This window comes from Rosa rugosa, chromosome 3 (genome assembly GCF_958449725.1).
Source record: "Rosa rugosa chromosome 3, drRosRugo1.1, whole genome shotgun sequence".
Classification (NCBI taxonomy): Eukaryota; Viridiplantae; Streptophyta; class Magnoliopsida; order Rosales; family Rosaceae; genus Rosa; species Rosa rugosa.
The window spans coordinates 21147815-21165059 of record NC_084822.1 but is presented as its reverse complement, the minus strand read 5'-3'; the positions used below and the strand labels follow the sequence as shown (position 1 = coordinate 21165059).

At 48.9% G+C, this 17245-nt stretch overlaps 1 pseudogene; it reads left to right on the top strand.

Moving 5' to 3' along the window:
• The window catches only part of LOC133737419 (fatty acid amide hydrolase-like), a 39342-nt pseudogene that overhangs the window by 11171 nt on the left and 10926 nt on the right, over window positions 1-17245 (top strand).

Below are 17245 nucleotides of genomic sequence, written 5' to 3'. Positions count from 1 at the left end.
GAACTGAGGGCATAATGGACATTTTGGTGTCAAAAATTGACGTCGTGTACTGATAGTGGGTCGAGTTTCAGATTTCGTGTACCGAAATGTTTGGTTTGGAACTTTATGTATAAAAATTATTAGTGGCCTTTACTTGGTGTACTGTTTGTGAAATTTTCCCTTTATGTAATTACGTTTTTAAAAGATTTCTTTCTGATTGATAAAATCATGGTTTTTAAGTCCTAGGCATTTTAGGATTTGTAGATTTTATAATTGATTATTTTTAAGATTTGGTGGATATCTTGGAGTAAAAGTTTTTTCCTAATAAAAGTCTAATTAGGGTAGAATCTTGGATTGGTCAATCATATATACACAAAGATACACGGTCAGAACAATGTCTCTTGGAAACACAATAATATTGTTAGGTGTCTTGCATGCTTGCTTGTAATTGAGTCTTCACAAGAGTCAAAACACTTGGTCCATGTTTTAAGTGTTTTTGATCATTGGTTCATATGCATAACTTCTCTTGAGATCAGTGGAGGAGCTGTGAAGAAAGAAGAGCAATATTTGGTGATCGTTCAAGTGAAGAAGGAGTTTGAGACGGAAGACAAACTTTGGATTAGTTTTTGTCTAATCATTGTAGCCGAGCTAGTCCTATTCAAGTTTGTAAAGAACATATCCTTCATCATAAGTTAATTCTTATTTTGGGTTCTCAAGAGTAAGAACCCTGCAGTGTTTTTAATCTCATATTTGAGGTTTTCATTGCGTAACCAAAATCTGGTGTTCTGCTTATTAATTTTGGTTTCTGCTACCGAGTAAGGATTGATCCATAGCTTGCAATCCCCATTTTTCAGAAAACACATTTTGTCCTTGTATTTTCAAAGTTTGAATGTTCTGGGATCCTTGCGACTGGGAAAATATACAGAGGTAGTTACCCTTTTCTTTTGGTGAATTTGAGATTTTGAGATAAATGCACGACATCTTATAGATCTACGAACATTCCCTTGTAGTGGTTTAATGACGTGCATCCAACTGATATCTCTGATAAGTGTGAGGATGTTCTTAATCTTCTATCAAAAAATCATAGCTGCGAAGTAAGTCATCATAATTGTACTTGATATTTTCTATTCATTTTTGTTTCTAAATTGGACAATGGCTTTCATTTTAATTTAAATGTGATTAAACTGAGACACTGCTTTGTCCAATTATATAGATTGTAGAAAATTGTTATACCTGAGCTCCATGAAATGCATACTGCTCATCTTGTTTCAATTGGATTTGAATGTGTCAGTTCACTAAGTCCGGATTGTGAGGATGGGTATGTATCTTTGACTTATGCATAGTGGCACGGCCAATACTTTACACAAAAACTTGGAAATAAATTCGAACCATATCTACAGAGAACGTTTCTTGATTGAAATTCTTTTTGTGAATCAATAAAGTCAAAATATAACAAGAAACAAGAGACAATTTTGGCTGAATAATTCTATATTCATTCACCTTACAAGAAGGAATTATATACAAATTACAATTGTGCTTAATAAGACAAGTACTATTCCTAAGGTAAGTAGTAAATCAAATAATACTACAGATATTACAGAATATTACAGATCACAGAATATTACAGAATATCTACATAAATAAGGTAAGTATGACTCACGCCAACACTCCCCCTCAAGTTGGCGCATACAGATCACGAATGCCCAACTTGTCAAGTGAGTCATGAAATGCCTTACCCGATACTGCCTTAGTGAGAACATCAGCCAACTGTTCGTTTGAGTGGACAAATGGAAAAGAGATAAGCTTAGCATCAAGCTTCTCTTTAATGAAATGTCTGTCAACCTCAACATGCTTAGTTCTATCATGTTGTACTGGGTTGTGAGCAATATCCACCGCTGCCTTATTATCACAATTCAAATCCATGGCTCGTTTGGGTTTAAATCCCAAATCACGAAGTAAATTTCTCAACCAAAGTAACTCACAAACTCCATGAGCCATACCTCTATACTCTGCTTCAACACTCGACTTGGCCACAACCTTTTGTTTCTTACTTCTCCAAGTAACAAGATTACCACCTACAAAAGTGAAGTAACCAGAAGTGGATTTTCTAACTGTAACACAACCTGCCCAGTCTGCATCTGTATAACCACTAACATCCAGATGATAATGCTTTGAAAACATCAAGCCTTTTCCAGGTGCAGACTTTAAATACCTCAGAATATGGATCACAGCTTCTATATGAGTTTCACTTGGATTATGCATGAATTGACTCACAACACTAACTGCATATGCAATATCTGGCCGAGTATGTGAGAGATAGATTAATCTGCCAACTAACCTCTGATAGCGAGCCTTATCTGTAAGAGTTTGATTAGGGTACTCAGCCAGTTTATGATTATGCTAAATAGGAGTACCAGCAGGTCTACAACCTAGCATTCCTGTCTCTGTCAACAAGTCAAGCACATATTTTCTCTGACACAAGAAAATTCCTGAACTCCCCCTGGCGACCTCAATCCCCAAAAAATATTTAAGAGCACCAAGATCTTTCATCTCAAACTCTGATGCAAGCAGGTCTTTTAATCTTTCAACCTCCTCTGAATTATCACCAGTAATTATCATATTATCAACATAAATAATCAAGGCAGTTAATTTACCTTCACGGAGTTTCAGAAACAATGTATGGTCAGAGTTACTCTGTTTGTACCCAAAACGACGCATAGCTTGAGAGAATTTACCAAACCAAGCTCGTGGTGATTGTTTGAGTCCATACAAGGACTTATTCAACTTACACACAAATCTTCCTCTTGTGCTTGCCTCATATCCTGGTGGTAGATCCATGTAGACTTCTTCAGATAGCTCTCCATGTAAAAAGGCATTCTTCACATCAAACTGTTGCAAAGGCCAATCTAGATTAGCTGCTAGAGACATCAACACTCGAACAGTATTAATCTTTGCTACTGGAGCAAAGGTCTCCTCATAATCCACGCCATATGTTTGAGTATATCCATTTGCAACAAGTTTTGCCTTATATCTGTTCACTGAGCCATCTGCATTGTGTTTGATAGTGAACACCCATCTACATCCAACAACTCTCTTTCCTTGTGGAGGTGGCACCAACTCCCAAGTATTACTCTTCTCCAATGCCTCCATCTCTTCATTCATCGCTTGACACCATTTGGGATCCTTGAGAGCATCCTGCACTTTACTGGGAACACATACAGAGGATATTTGATTCACAAATGAAGCATGGGATTTGGATAACCGATGGGTGGATACAAAGTTAGCTATGGCATACTTAGACTTAACATCTAAACTTGGTTCATATTGACGAGGTGGTTTACCACGGGTAGACCTAGGAGGCAAAACATACACACTATCACTATTATTAGAGTTAGAAGAAACACCACTAACCTCAAGATTGGGACGCTTCTCAGGGATTGGTTGACAAGGGTTATCTGTATCTGAGAGGGGTGCAGGAGCTTGGCCTTCTTGGACTGCTAAATTTCAGTCATCGTGTTCTAGTTCTGCTGGCGATCGATTGTCAGGAATGGAAGAATCGATCGTTTTGCTACTGGGAGCTTCTGCCTCGCTGAACGATCGATCGCCAGGAATGGAACGATCGATAGTTTGGCTACTGTCTTATTCAATTACCATGTCTGGTGATCGATCGCTGGCATTCTGGTGATCGATCATTGGACCCGAAATTACATGACCATCATCTTCAATTGGCCGTGAAACATCTTCAATTGGCTGAATATTAATCCCACAAGACTTCTCTTCCAAAAAAGTGTGTTTCTCCCCCTGAAGTGAAGGATTGGTGGAAGAAAAATAACATGCATCCTCATAAAAGGTGACATCCATGGTAACATAAACTTTCTGTGTAGGAGGATGAAAACACTTGTAGCCCTTCTGATTAACACCATAGCCCACAAATACACACTTTAATGCCCTGGCATCGAGTTTGGACCGTTGATTCTTAGGGACATGGACAAACGCTACACACCCAAAGACACGAGCAGGAAGATTAGAAAACGAAGGGACAGACACACGATTGGAAATGGCAGCATAAGGGGTTTGACCATTGAGAATAGAACAAGGTAGCCTATTGATGAGATGGCAAGCAGTGAGAATTGCATCTCCCCAAAGATACTTAGGCATATGAGCACTAAATAAAAGAGACCGAGCTATGTCAAGAACATGACGATTCTTTCTTTCTGACACTCCATTTTGTTCAGGGGTTTGAGGGCAAGTAGTTTGATGAACAATCCCATGAGAATGAAAGAATTGGTGAAACTGAGAATTGACAAACTGCCCCCCATTATCAGAACGAAAGACTTTAATATTGGCTCCAAATTGATTTTGAACAAGAGCAAAAAATTCTTGGAAAGCAGAGAAAACTTCATATTTGTGTTTCAATAAAGAGACCCAAGTAAGACCGGTATAATCATCGATAAACAAAACAAACCAATGTTTGCCAGACAAGGTTGACTCATGGGAAGGTCCCCATACATCAGAATGAATAAGCTCAAAACGAAAAGAACTCCTAGTAGTACTCAAAGGATAACTAGTACGATGACTTTTAGCTAAGACACATGACTCACAATGCAACTTAGACTCATCAATGCCCAGAAACAAGGATGGCATAGATTTCTTCATGACACTAAAGGAGGGATGTCCCAATCTCCGATGCCATAGCCATAACTCTTCAACTTGATTAGTAACCCCAGTTGAAATCAAAGCTGCTTAGACTGCCTTCTCCGGCTTTATTCCGGCGAACATGCAATCCAGATGAAATAGTCGACCCCTCAGATAACCCCTGCCGATTATTTCCCTGGTGAGGAGGTCCTGAAAAATCACATACAAAGGAAAAAATGTTACAGAACACCGAGATTGAGTATTAAGCTGAGGCACAGATATGAGATGATGAGAGAGATCAGAGACATAAAGAACATTATGTAGTGTCAAAGAAGGAGTGAGACGAACAGACCCTATGCCTAAAACAGGAAAAGAATCACCATTGGCATTGACAACAGAGGAAATAGAGGATGGATTGAGAAAAAGGAAGAAACTACGTGTTAATGTCTAAAAGTCTGGCGGTAGCTGAACCTTTGTTAACGCTGATCCGGTGAGCGGATCGATACCTGCAGTGCTCTCAAAACCTCCGCTACCTGTCAAGTGAAATACAAAGGGCGTCAGAGGGAGACCGCGCTGGGCGGTCTTCAACTCTCCGATGCCTAAGTTAGTCAATGTATTTATGTTGACAAAGTAACAATAGGTAAGTATTGAAAGCGTCATTAATGAGGAGAGAGGAGAGAACCTTTTATAGGTGAGGAAGAGGTTGATCTTCTCTTTGTTTTCGATGTGGGACTGATATGCTTCAGTTCCCAGTTTCAGAAGCTTCTGATGCCATCTTGGCGCGGCGCGTGGCGGCGCGTCGGCGGCGATCTGGAGGTGGTCCGACGCTGAGGCTGTAGCCCGCCTAGCGATGTGTCTGCATGTCATTCCTTTGGTTGTAATTAGTACCTTTGGCGGTACAATGAGCGTAGCCCATTAGAGCTAATTATGCTTGCAAATGTACATGTATGTACAAGTCCCCCAAGTCCCCAGTCAAGGAGGGCAATCTTGGTTGGGGAGTTGTTCGGCGGTTTGAAGCGTTTTCTTCCTCTAGACTTGCAAGAGCATAATTAGCGTCAGTGCGTTGTCAACCGTTGGTTTTACTGAGCAAACGCTTTATACCCTTTCGGGTGGGCCCCTGCTAGGCCCCCAGGGAGTCCCCCACTCCCCGGCCAAGGTAGACCTCCGGATGGTCGGCGAATTGTTTGTTGAGAGGGAGCTGCACGGAGCAGAGGGTGTTGAGTAGCGAACTCAATCTTAGTACCCGAGTGATGGGGGTCAACGTGCCTGATCAGGGTCGTCGTAGACTGTTGACAAGTCCCCGTGTCCCGTAGGGATGGTATGACGGTAACGCCGCGTGGCGGTCGTTGTCAGAGTGAGGCGTGGCCTCGGGATCCGCCGGTGGCGGATGTCCCCCCGCTGGTTTGAAGCAGGAAACAGTGTAGTAGACGTGCTTGGTCGTACCTTATTGAGCGGTACTGCGCGGAATAAAGTACGACGTGGCAGATGAAAAGAGGGTTCCGCTAGCGGTGTGTGGTGTAGCGGAAGACGCCTCATTAGCAGGATGACAAGGGAGATGAAAAAGTGAGAACCTCCACTGTCGGGGACCTCGACGGTGTCGAGACAAGTGGGAAGTTCCCCTGGCGGGGTTTTGCTCAGCGGAGACTTCGTCACGAGATGAAAAGTGAGAAGTTCCGCTGGCGGGGTTTCGCGCAGCGGAGACTTCGTCAGTGGGTGACGTTGCCCTAAGTGGTTGCTTCCCTTAGACTCTTTGTCTGATGGTGGCTAACACGTGGCAAACTGCTAGAGGGTTAGCGTGATCCCCTCAGCCTGGCCGTCTTCTCGCCATTAATGCGAGCAATGATGGAGTTCATAACCGAGGCGTCGCCTCGGTTAACCCGGAGAGTTAGTGTAGGCGTGGGACACGTGTACGGCCGGTACGTGATGTCGTTTTTTACTCGACGACCCAGAAGCCCCTGATGTGGACATAAAAGGGGGGGAACGTAGCCAGATTTGCCAGTTTGCCAAAACCTCAAACTCTATTTGTCTTCAAGCTCTGTGTGTCCGAGATTCAAGAAAGAGGGTGCCGTGATTTCGCGGAGTTCACGTGCCCGGAAAGACGAAAGTTTCTGTCGTCGGAGACCAACGCGCACCACGACTCCAGAAAGTTTCATCGCTGAGGTTAGTATTCTGGCTCTCTGTCCTGTTTCATTGGTTTTGGCGATTTCTGGGTTTGTTTGTGTTATTTCTGGGATTGGTGTCTTTTTTGTTGTTCTGGGAGGGTGTAGAGTGTGATTTGGGGGTGGGTTATGGTGCTTGATAGGGAGTTGGTATTTAGGCTTTTGCTAGATGATCGAATCTGGGTTGAGTGTTTGTTCGTGTTTCGGTATTTTCTGGGTATCTGTTCTTGGTGTTCTGGGCTATAACTGGTATGGGGATAGGTTAGATCCGTTGCTGAGCTAACCGATTTGGGTTTTAGGGTTTGGGATGGCTAACGTCGTAGAGATTTCGAGCAGTGAGGACTCCGGGTCTGACGTGTCGTTCAGCGCGGCGGATAGAATTTTTATTGACTCGTTGCGTCCGTCTGTCCGTGCAGGAACCTCACTGCCAGAACTGCTAGAGGTCGAGCCGCTACAAACCATACCCTGGGAAGTTGTCATGGGTCGTGTGTCACGTCCGGAAAGTTCTAGGGCGGGGGAGGCTGCCGCTGCTCAGAATAGACGTGAGGAGCGACTGGAAAGTAACAGCGCCGCCAGTGGGTCTGCTGATGGGGGAGGACACAGAGTCGGCATGGGTTCTCCAGGATGGGACCCCTGTTGACGAGGCTGGAGGGAGGATGATTGCCGTCGCCGTCAATCGTTTGAAGCGGGTGTTTCGGTTGCCTGGTGCGGTGAAACTGCGTCCGCCTACAGTAGAGGAGAAAGCCTCCATTCTCCCAGCGGGGTTCGCCGCTGTGCACGAGGCAATATTCCGTCAAGGGGTGACGCTCCCGCTCGTGCCCAATCTACAAATCTTGGTGTGTGAATTCGGCCTTGCGTTTGGGTAGATCTGCCCCAACATGTGGCGGTTGATGTTGGCGATGAACTCACTGTGGCGGCTGTCCGGCTGCGAGGGGCCAACTATGGCGGAGGTACTGCATTTCTACGAACTAGTGTACGTGAGGCGCCAAGGTTGCAGAGGGCAGGTGAATTTGAGTCGCCGCTAGGGAGCGCCCAAGCTGATCGAGAACTTGAGGGATTCGATGTCTTACTGGCGGGGGACCTTCTGTGTTGCCACGGCGGGGTGGGAGTACCAATCTGAGTCGAACGAGGGGGAGCCGACGTTTAGGATTAAGTCGGAGTTTCAGCCCATCTGAGGTTGTCTGGCGGTCTCTGCTGAATAAAGTCTGGTGTTTTTACGTTATGTATAGCCATGTACTTTATGCTAATCCTTATTCTGGTTGTGTAGCGGGCTTGCGGTATAACCTGACTCGTGAGGAAGAGTGCCGCGTGGCGTGCATCAGAGGCTGTTGGCGGAATCGTAATTTGCTGGATTTCCGTCTCCTGACCGGTTGGGAGTTGTTGGTCGATCAACAACTGACTCGCGCCGTTGGTAAGAAACCTCCGCCATACAGTACCTTTTGCTAGTTTGTCTGAGGCTGACGTGTACACTTTTTTTTTTTTTTTTTTGTAGAGACTCCGCCAGGCAACAAAGCTAGCCGCGACGCCTTTGAGAAGACCATGGACCGTGCTGAGATTGACAATTTCTTGGAGGCCCAGAAGACGGTTGTGAACATGGAGACGCTGGCGCTGAGCCCATCCGAGGTTTCGGTGGTGCTGGCCATGCCACACCACTCCCACCTTGGCGCAGATGGCCTGCCGGTTGTTCAAGCGGGGGCCAATTTGGAGGTCGGGAAGAAGGGGCCCGCTGCTCCCGCTCCGCAGAAAGAGAGGGTGGTCGCCCTTAGGCGTGGGTCACAGAGGGCGGCACAGCCGGCGGGGACTGCCACAGCGTCCGGGCTGGAGCAGCCGCAAAGGGGGCCAAGGCCTGCGCCCGCTGGAAACACACGGGTGCTCCTGCGGAAGTGCCGGCAGAATGACTCCGCCGAGGAGGATGAGGATGACGTGGGGATCAGGGTCCGTCAGCCAAAGAAGGTTCGACAAGTGCCGCCAAAGGCACCAGCGGCTGCCGTCAGAGAGGCGCCTGTGAGCGATCTGGACTCCTTCGCCGAATACGCCGAGTTCATGACCGACAGTGAGCGGGAGTTTCTCTTCCATCTCTGCGAGCGGTTGGGCTTTGGCGGTTTAGCAGGGATTTCGCGCCCTACGGCGATTGACAGCTCACCCTTTAGCTCGGCCTTTGGTCACCTGGCGGTTGGGCTGAATGAAATGTTCCTGGCGGCGTCGAAGCAACCCCTGATTGAGGTGCAGCTCAGGGAGGAGATCAAGAGACTCGAGGGGGAGCTGGCGAATGCCAAGGACAGGCTGGCGGATGTGGAGCGGCGCCTGATGAAAGCGGACTGCGATGCTGCGGACGCTCGTGGCAAGCTGGAAGTGGCCGTTCAGCGGGACGTGGAGCGAAATGATCACGTCTCCAAGCTGGAGCAAGACATGGCCCTGCTGCAGGAATGGGTGACCGCTAAGGAAAAGAAGATTGATATCCTGCAGCGGGAGTCTGCCGCCAGGCAAGGGGAGGTGAAGAAACTGGAGGCTGAGGTGGCCCGCTTGAGGGACGAAGGGAGCCGTGCCGCTGCCACCGCCATGGAGAAATTTAAATAGTCGGCGGAGTACAAAAAGGCGATGACTAAGGCGGCGAAGGCCGGTGCCCTAGCCAATGTGGAGATGCTGACCCAAAAGGGTGCCATTGACTGGGCAAAGGCGTCCCAGCGCACCGTGCCGCAAGCGAAGAGCGTACCGCCGGCAAAGAGTGGCCCGCCAATGCAGAATGTTCAGGTTGAAGGCGCTGGCTCGGGCAGCAGAGAGAATGTTTTGCGGCCGGCGGATGATTCCCAGCGGACTCCTCCTACCCAGTGGAAGGTGTCCCGTGCCGGTTTCATGGCGGCTCACACTCGGGCGGATGGGACTATAGAGACTCCAAGTCCTACTGCTCGCGGGTCTGAACAAACAAGCCTCGAACAGCCGCCGCTGCCTGCCGCGGAAGATGACGTGGAAGCCAACCCCTGAGATGCTGAACTTCCCCCTTTTTTTTTTTGTGTAGCCGCTGAGGCAGATTTTTGTTGGATGTAAAGAATATTTTTGGGTGGGGAGTCCCAGCCCTCAATATATGAAATGAAGTTTGGAATTTTGGTTTGTCATGGTATGCTTGTACCGCTAGGGCTTTGACTTAGAATTTTCTTTTGCAATCAATGAAACATTAAAGGAATTAAGATTGGTCCAAGTGCACAACGTAGCGGACGTAGTCCGCTGACGATTACTGGCGTTACCAGTTGCCCTCAGTGCTAGACTTGGTAACAATGGTTTGAATAATTCCTCGTTTCATTGATAACTGACGGATCAGGTTTTACAAAAGTGGGGATGTACCCGTTGGGTAGCTTCCCTTAGCTAAATATTGAACAAAAATTTAGCTAAGTGAAGATGCTCTTGGGTAGCGACATGACTATTTGTAGTAATACCGAAGATGTTCGGTATTCCAAGGGTGGGTCGTGGTGACGCCATCCTTGTCCATTAAGTAGAAGGTGCCTGGGCTAACGACTTCTACGATTTTGTATGGACCTTCCCAAGTTGGGCGGAGTTTTGTTGGTGGTGGAATGACTTCTTTCATTACCCAGTCCCCCAGTTGGAGGTTCCGGGCCTTGACCCTGGCGTTATAGAAACGCGATACCCGCTGCTTGTTTTGCAGGTTGTGCAAATGGGCCTCGTGTCTTTTTTCTTCTAGGAGGTCCATGTCCAGGTTGATGCCGTCGCTGTTGGTCTCTGGGCAGTAGCCTTCGACCCTAGTGGTAGGCTGAGTTACTTCAATAGGTAGGACAGCCTCTGTTCCGAACATCATACAAAAGGGTGTTTCGCCGGTGGCGGAGGTTGGAGTTGTCCGGATGGCCCATAGAACCTCGGGAAGCTTCTCCGCCCACAAACCCTTGGCGTTGTCGAGTTTCTTGATTATCTTGTTTGCTGCTTCGACTTGGCCGTTGGTTTGGGGGTGAGCGACAGACGCAAAACGCATCTTGGTGCCCAGGTTGGCGGTGAATGATATGAGTTCCTTGTTGTTGAACTGTGTGCCGTTGTCTGTAATGATTGTATGTGGGACACCATAGCGGCAGTAGATGTTCTTCCAGAGGAAGCGAATTACCTTGGTGGTAGTTATTGCCGTTAGTGGCTCTGCCTCTATCCACTTGCGGTTGTAGTCGACAGCAACGATGATGTATTTGAACTGGCCCTTGGCGGTTTGGAATTTTCCCATCAAATCAAGGCCCCACGTGGAGTGAATCCATGGGTCGATGATGATTGACAGAGGTTCTGCCGGTGCATGTGGGAGGTCTGCAAACTGTTGGCATTTGTGGCAAGACCTCGAAATCCGCCGGGCGTCGTCACCAAGTGTAGGCCAGAAGTAGCCCTGTCACATTGTGCGGTTGGCCAAGGATCTGGCGCCCGAGTGGTTTCCACATTCTCCGCCATGGATTTCCGCTAGGACGACCTTTCCCTCCTCTGGGGTTAGACAGCGGAGGTTGGGGTGAGTGAATCCACGGCGGTAGAGTTTGCCATTTTGGATGGTGTAGCGAGTTGCCCTCTGCTTGAGCTGTCTCGCCTGGACCTTATCCTCTGGCAATGTGCCGCTGCGCTTGTATGCAGTGATCTCGTCCATCCAGCTGGGGTTGACTTCAATGTTGAAGATCTCCGCTAGGGTCTTTGTGATGCTTGGCTTGTCAAGGCACTCCACTCTTGTGTCCGCTGGACTCTGATACGGCTGGGCGGTTGCCAGTCTCGCCAGTGAATCAGCCTTGGCGTTCTTTTCCCTGGGGATTTGTGTGATGGTGTGAAATTTGAACTTTTTTAGCAACGTTTTGACGTACCCCAAGTATGCCGCTAACTGCGGGTCCTTGGCTTGGAAGCTGTCGTTGACCTGATTAACGACTAATTGAGAGTCGCTGAATATGTTGACGCTGTCAGCCCCTGAGTCAATGGCGAGGAGCAGACCGGCGATGAGTGCCTCGTACTCCGCCATGTTGTTTGAAGCTTTGAAGTTGAATTTCAACGCGTACTCCGCGTTCAGTCCCCCGGGTCCTGTTAAGATGACTCCGGCGCCGCTGGCCTTGGCGCTGGCGGAGCCGTCCACATGCAGGTTCCACTCTGACTGTAGGGGAGTTGCCTCCTCAACGGTTACCATTTCTGGTCCGGGTTCTGGCTCAGTACCGGGTTCTGGCTGACGCTCGGTGAGTTCAGCGATGAAATCCGCCACTACCTGGCCCTTCATGGCGGTTCTTGGCTTATATTCTATGTCGAACTCGCTGAGCTCAATGGCCCACTTGCTGAGGCGCCCTGAATGTTCGGGGTTCTGCATCACTTGCCTCAGCGGCTGATTGGTTAACACATGGATCGTGTGAGCCTGGAAGTATTGGCGGAGGCGTCTGGCGGCAACGATAAGTGTGAGGGCCAGTTGCTCCAAGGGAGGATATCTTGTTTCTGCGCCGTTCATGCCTCTGCCGGCGTAGAACACTGGGAGCTCATCTTGGCCTTCCCGTCGGACAATGGCGCAACTTACCGCCGACGCCGAGACCGCTAGGTATATGAATAGTGTTTCTCCTTGCACAGGGACAGAAAGGAGAGGGACTGCCGCCAAGTATTCCTTCAGGCCCTGGAACGCCACCTGACACTCTGGGTTCCAGTCGATGACCTTCTTGTGAGTTGTTTTGAGGAGTTTGAAGAATGGGGCACACTTATCAGTGAGTCGAGAGATGAATCGAGAAAGGGCGGTTAACTTGCCCTGGAGGCATTGGACGTCCACCTTATACTCGGGGTCCGCCAGGTTAAGGATGGCCTGTATCTTATCTGGGTTAGCCTCGATGCCTCGCTCGCTGACGATGTAACCCAGAAATTTGCTAGTGGTTACCGCAAAGAAACATTTTTCTGGGTTGAGGCGCATACCATAGGCCAGGAGAATGGTTACTATGATCCTGAGATTTGCCACATGTCCGCTGGCCTTTATGCTCTTAACTAGCATGTCGTCCACGTAGACCTCGATTATTTTTCCCAGATGCTCAGCGAACATGGCGTTCATCAACCGCTGGTAAGTTGCACCGGCGTTCTTCAGACCGAAAGGCATGACATTGTAGCAGTAGAGGCCTTTGTCGGTGGTGAAGGTGGTGCATTCCTGGTCGCTGGGGTGCATTTTGATCTGATTGTATCCGGAGAAAGCGTCCATCATGCTGAGGAGCTCATGTCCGGCGGTTGAATCGACTAGCTGATCGATACGAGGTAGCGGGAAACTATCCTTTGGGCATGCCTTGTTGAGATTTTTGAAGTCGACACACATCCGCCACTTGCCGCTGGGCTTTTTGACCATTACCAAATTTGAGATCCACTGGGGATAGATGACTTGGCGGATGAATCCAATGTCCTGGAGTTTGGCGACCTCCTCTCCGATTGCCCGGTATTTTTCCTCATCGAAGGCCCTCCGCTTCTGCTTGATGGGATAAAAGGAGGGTTTGATGGTCAGTTTATGAGTAATAATTTCAGGGGAGATACCTGGCATGTCCGCGTAGGACCATGCAAAGACGGCGGCGTTATGACGTAGGAATTGAGTGAGTTCATCCCTAGGATCCTCAAAGATGTTTGGTGGCGGTGCCTCACTACCCACAGTCAGGATTTCATGGCGGCGTGCTGACCGCGCTATAGTCGTTGAATAACATTCTCGTGCCAGCTGCTGGCTTCCCCTCACACAGCCCGTGCCGTTGGGCGTGGGGAACTTCATGAGAAGCATATACCCGGCAATGATGCATTTGAGCTTGTTAAGCGCTGGTCGACCAATGATGGCGTTGTACGAACTCAAACAGTCGACAATAATGAATTCCGTATGTACCTCCGCCATGCATGGGCTAGTGCCAATAACCAGTCGCATGTAATCCGAACCTAGCGGTTGTGTAACGTCACCGGAGAAGCTGAGCAGTGGCTCGTGATCTTGGAGTAGTTTTTTGTTCCGCTTGAGGTGGTCGTAGCAACCGCTGAAGATGACGTTGACAGCGGACCCGCTATCCACCAAGATTCTCCCTACTGAGAATTTGCCGAGAATGGCATCGGCCAAGAATGGGTCGTCATGGGGTAAATGCACTCCGCGCTCCTCCTCCTCTGAGAAGGTAATAGGTTCCCAACCCGCTCTTGGGAGCTTGGCGGACCTCTCGTAGCGGATATTGCAGACTTCCTTTGGGTGGTTGGCGCGTGCATAACGCTTCCTTGCCCTGTGAGAGATGCTCGTGATTGGAGCACCGCCGTCAATGGTGTTAATGCGGCCCAAGGTCTCGACGTTGGCGATCACAGGTGGCGGTTGGCGCACCTTGAACTGCTCTATCTTGCCCTCTCGGTACAGGGTCTCAATGGCTATTTTTAGTGCGTTGTAGCTGTTGGTATTGTGACCGCTGTCCTCATGGTACTTGCACCACCTGCCGGTGTTTCTAGGTTTGCCCGTCTTTGGGTATTTTGCTGGGGGTGGTGGCAGGATTTGATCCTTGCACTGATTGTATATTTCCTCATACGAGGTTGTGAGGACCGTGAACACTGCATACCGCTGAGAAGACTCCGTTTGCTTGTTGCGGTTATCCTCCTGGGTTGGGCGGTTGCCCTTGTGGTATTGGTCCTTCTGCCGCTTGTTCTGGTAGTGGCCCTGTTGCCATTCCCTTTTCTTGTCAGTTGGCGGTGCGGCGGGTGCTTTATTAACGGTCTCCTGCTGACTGGAGGTGGGTTGTGTTTTCTTTGCTGGCGTTGCCGGTGGCGGTGGGGCTTCTCCATATGTGATGAATTCCGCCTGGGCGTGAATGACCGGCTCACTCATGATATGGTCATATACCGCGTTTGGATGGTTGTAGTTGAGGTGGTAGAGGAATGGCCCCTTGAGGAGTCCCTGCTTGAAGGCCGCCGATGCCATTGATTTGTCTAGATCGCGGCACTAAGATGCTGCCGCTTGCCACCTTGTGACGAATGCCTTCAGTGATTCGTTTCCCCCTTGCTTGACGCTAAACAGCTGACTTGTGCTATGATGTCCGGCGGACAATAAGATGAACCGAGAGAGGAAGGTGTGAGATAGTGCATGGAATGAGTCAATGGATCCCGGCGGGCACTCGAAGAACCAATTCATCGCCTCACCGTCTAACGTTTCACTGAACAAGTGGCACAGGGTGTGGTCGTCAAATCCCTTGTTATTGGTGACCTTCTTGAAGGTCCCCACGTGGACGAAGGGGTCGGATGTGCCGCTATAATGTGACATCTTTGGAGTTTTTGCGTGTGCCGGTCTGATAGCTTGCAGAATTGCAGCGGTAAAGGGCCCTGGTCTGGACGTGAAAAGTGGACTTTGAGTTGGCGCTGGGGCGCCCGACTCCGCCCGGACTAACCTTTGTTCCAACCGTTGCATCCTTTCCAAAATTTGGGCTGTTGCGTCGTCGGCGGATCCGGCCTGGGTACTCCGCTGGGCCTGCCTACACCTTGGCGCAGGCGGATTGCCCTCAGTTCTTGCCCTAGCTTCCGAGCGGTTGGTGCGCGGTACTGTCTCCGCCTCCTGCTCTAACATTAGCTGGGGGATGGGCGGTGGTCCCATCCCCAATAGCTCAGGTGGGTCCAGCGGGACTTGCATCTGTATGACTGGTCCTGGTGCCGATGTGCCAATGTTGGGCTGACTACGCCTTGTGCTGTGTGATTGCTCGCTCTGCGCTGGATTGGCGGTTCTTTCCAGCGTCCTTTTCAGGTCATCAAATCGTGACATCAGCGTAGCCACCTGTTTTTGGGCCTCAGTCCTCTCTCTGCGCTCCTCTTCACGTTCTCTGTTTGCCTTGTGAAGGTCTGCCAATGCCAGCTCGTACATGGCGGCGAGGTCCTTCCCTGGTGGGCGGCTGCTGCTTGGATTTGTCTCACCGCCGGGGTTGGCCGGGGTGTTGAATAGTGCGCGGTTAACGCCTGCCGCTGGGTTAGAGGGTTAGGGGATGGCGGGATGGTCTGCCTGCTCTTCAGCGTTTCCCCCGCTATCGTTAGTCATGGTGATTGTGGTGGGGTGGCCTTTTGTTCAAGGGTTCCCACAGACGGCGCCAATGTTAATGTCTAAAAGTCCGGCGGTAGCTGAACCTTTGTTAACGCTGATCCGGTGAGCGGATCGATACCTGCAGTGCTCTCAAAACCTCCGCTACCTGTCAAGTGAAATACATAGGGCGTCAGAGGGAGACCGCGCTGGGCGGTCTTCAACTCTCCGATGCCTAAGTTAGTCAATGTATTTATGTTGACAAAGTAACAATAGGTAAGTATTGAAAGCGTCATTAATGAGGAGAGAGGAGAGAACCTTTTATAGGTGAGGAAGAGGTTGATCTTCTCTTTGTTTTCGATGTGGGACTGATATGCTTCAGTTCCCAGTTTCAGAAGCTTCTGATGCCATCTTGGCGCGGCGCGTGGCGGCGCGTCGGCGGCGATCTGGAGGTGGTCCGACGCTGAGGCTGTAGCCCGCCTAGCGGTGTGTCTGCATGTCATTCCTTTGGTTGGAATTAGTACCTTTGGCGGTACAATGAGCGTAGCCCATTAGAGCTAATTATGCTTGCAAATGTACATGTATGTACACTACGATCATAGGTCATATGGTCAGATGCTCCAGAATCAATTATCCAAGTATTGCCACCAGTAAAGCTAGAAAATTTTAAAGCAATTCCAATCTTACCATTACCACTGCGACTTACTGATGCGGTATCCTTACCAGCCAAGTTGGTGTGATCTGGTTCTGTCACCGCATAGTAATCTTGGTCTTGAACAAGATGAACAGCAGCCTTTCCCTTGGGTTTGTTGTCGTGAGGTCGAGGCCTATCAAAGTAGTCTGCTGGAAAACCAACCAACCTGTAACAATTTGCTTTGATGTGGCCTGGATTCTTGCAGTAGTTACAAGTCAGATTTGAGGAGAACCCGGGAGGAGGACCTTGAGGAGAGGGACGCAGAGAAGAAGGAGGCCGATTTCCTGAGAGTGACCGATTACTTGAGGAATTGGATGGCTTTGATTGAATTGCAAGGCTTGCAACTTCTGAAGTAACTGCTCTAGTTCCAGCCCTCTGGGTCTCATCTTTGCGAATATAAGCAAAGGCTTGCTGCAAGGTTGGTGTGGTAGTCTGGCGAAGTAATTCGCTCCTTGCATTCTCAAAAATTGGATCTAGGCCAGCCAAAAAAACATGAACTCTCATGAGATCTTGCTCCTCCTTATAAATCTTGACATCATCCGGGCACTTCATGCGACATGGACGCATCTGATCAATTTCTTGCCAAATCCCCTTTTAGTTTTGCAAAATACATGGCAACTAGTTTTCCATCTTGTGTCATACGGGCGGCTTGAGTGCTCAACTCATAAACCTCGGCAAAATCTGTTCCGTTAAAATAGATCTCCTTAAGGCTTTCCCAAATTTCTTCAGCTGTATTACATCCCATAATCATCTGTGAAACATCTTCAGTCATGGATTTGTAAAGAATAGAGGTTACCGAGCCATTTG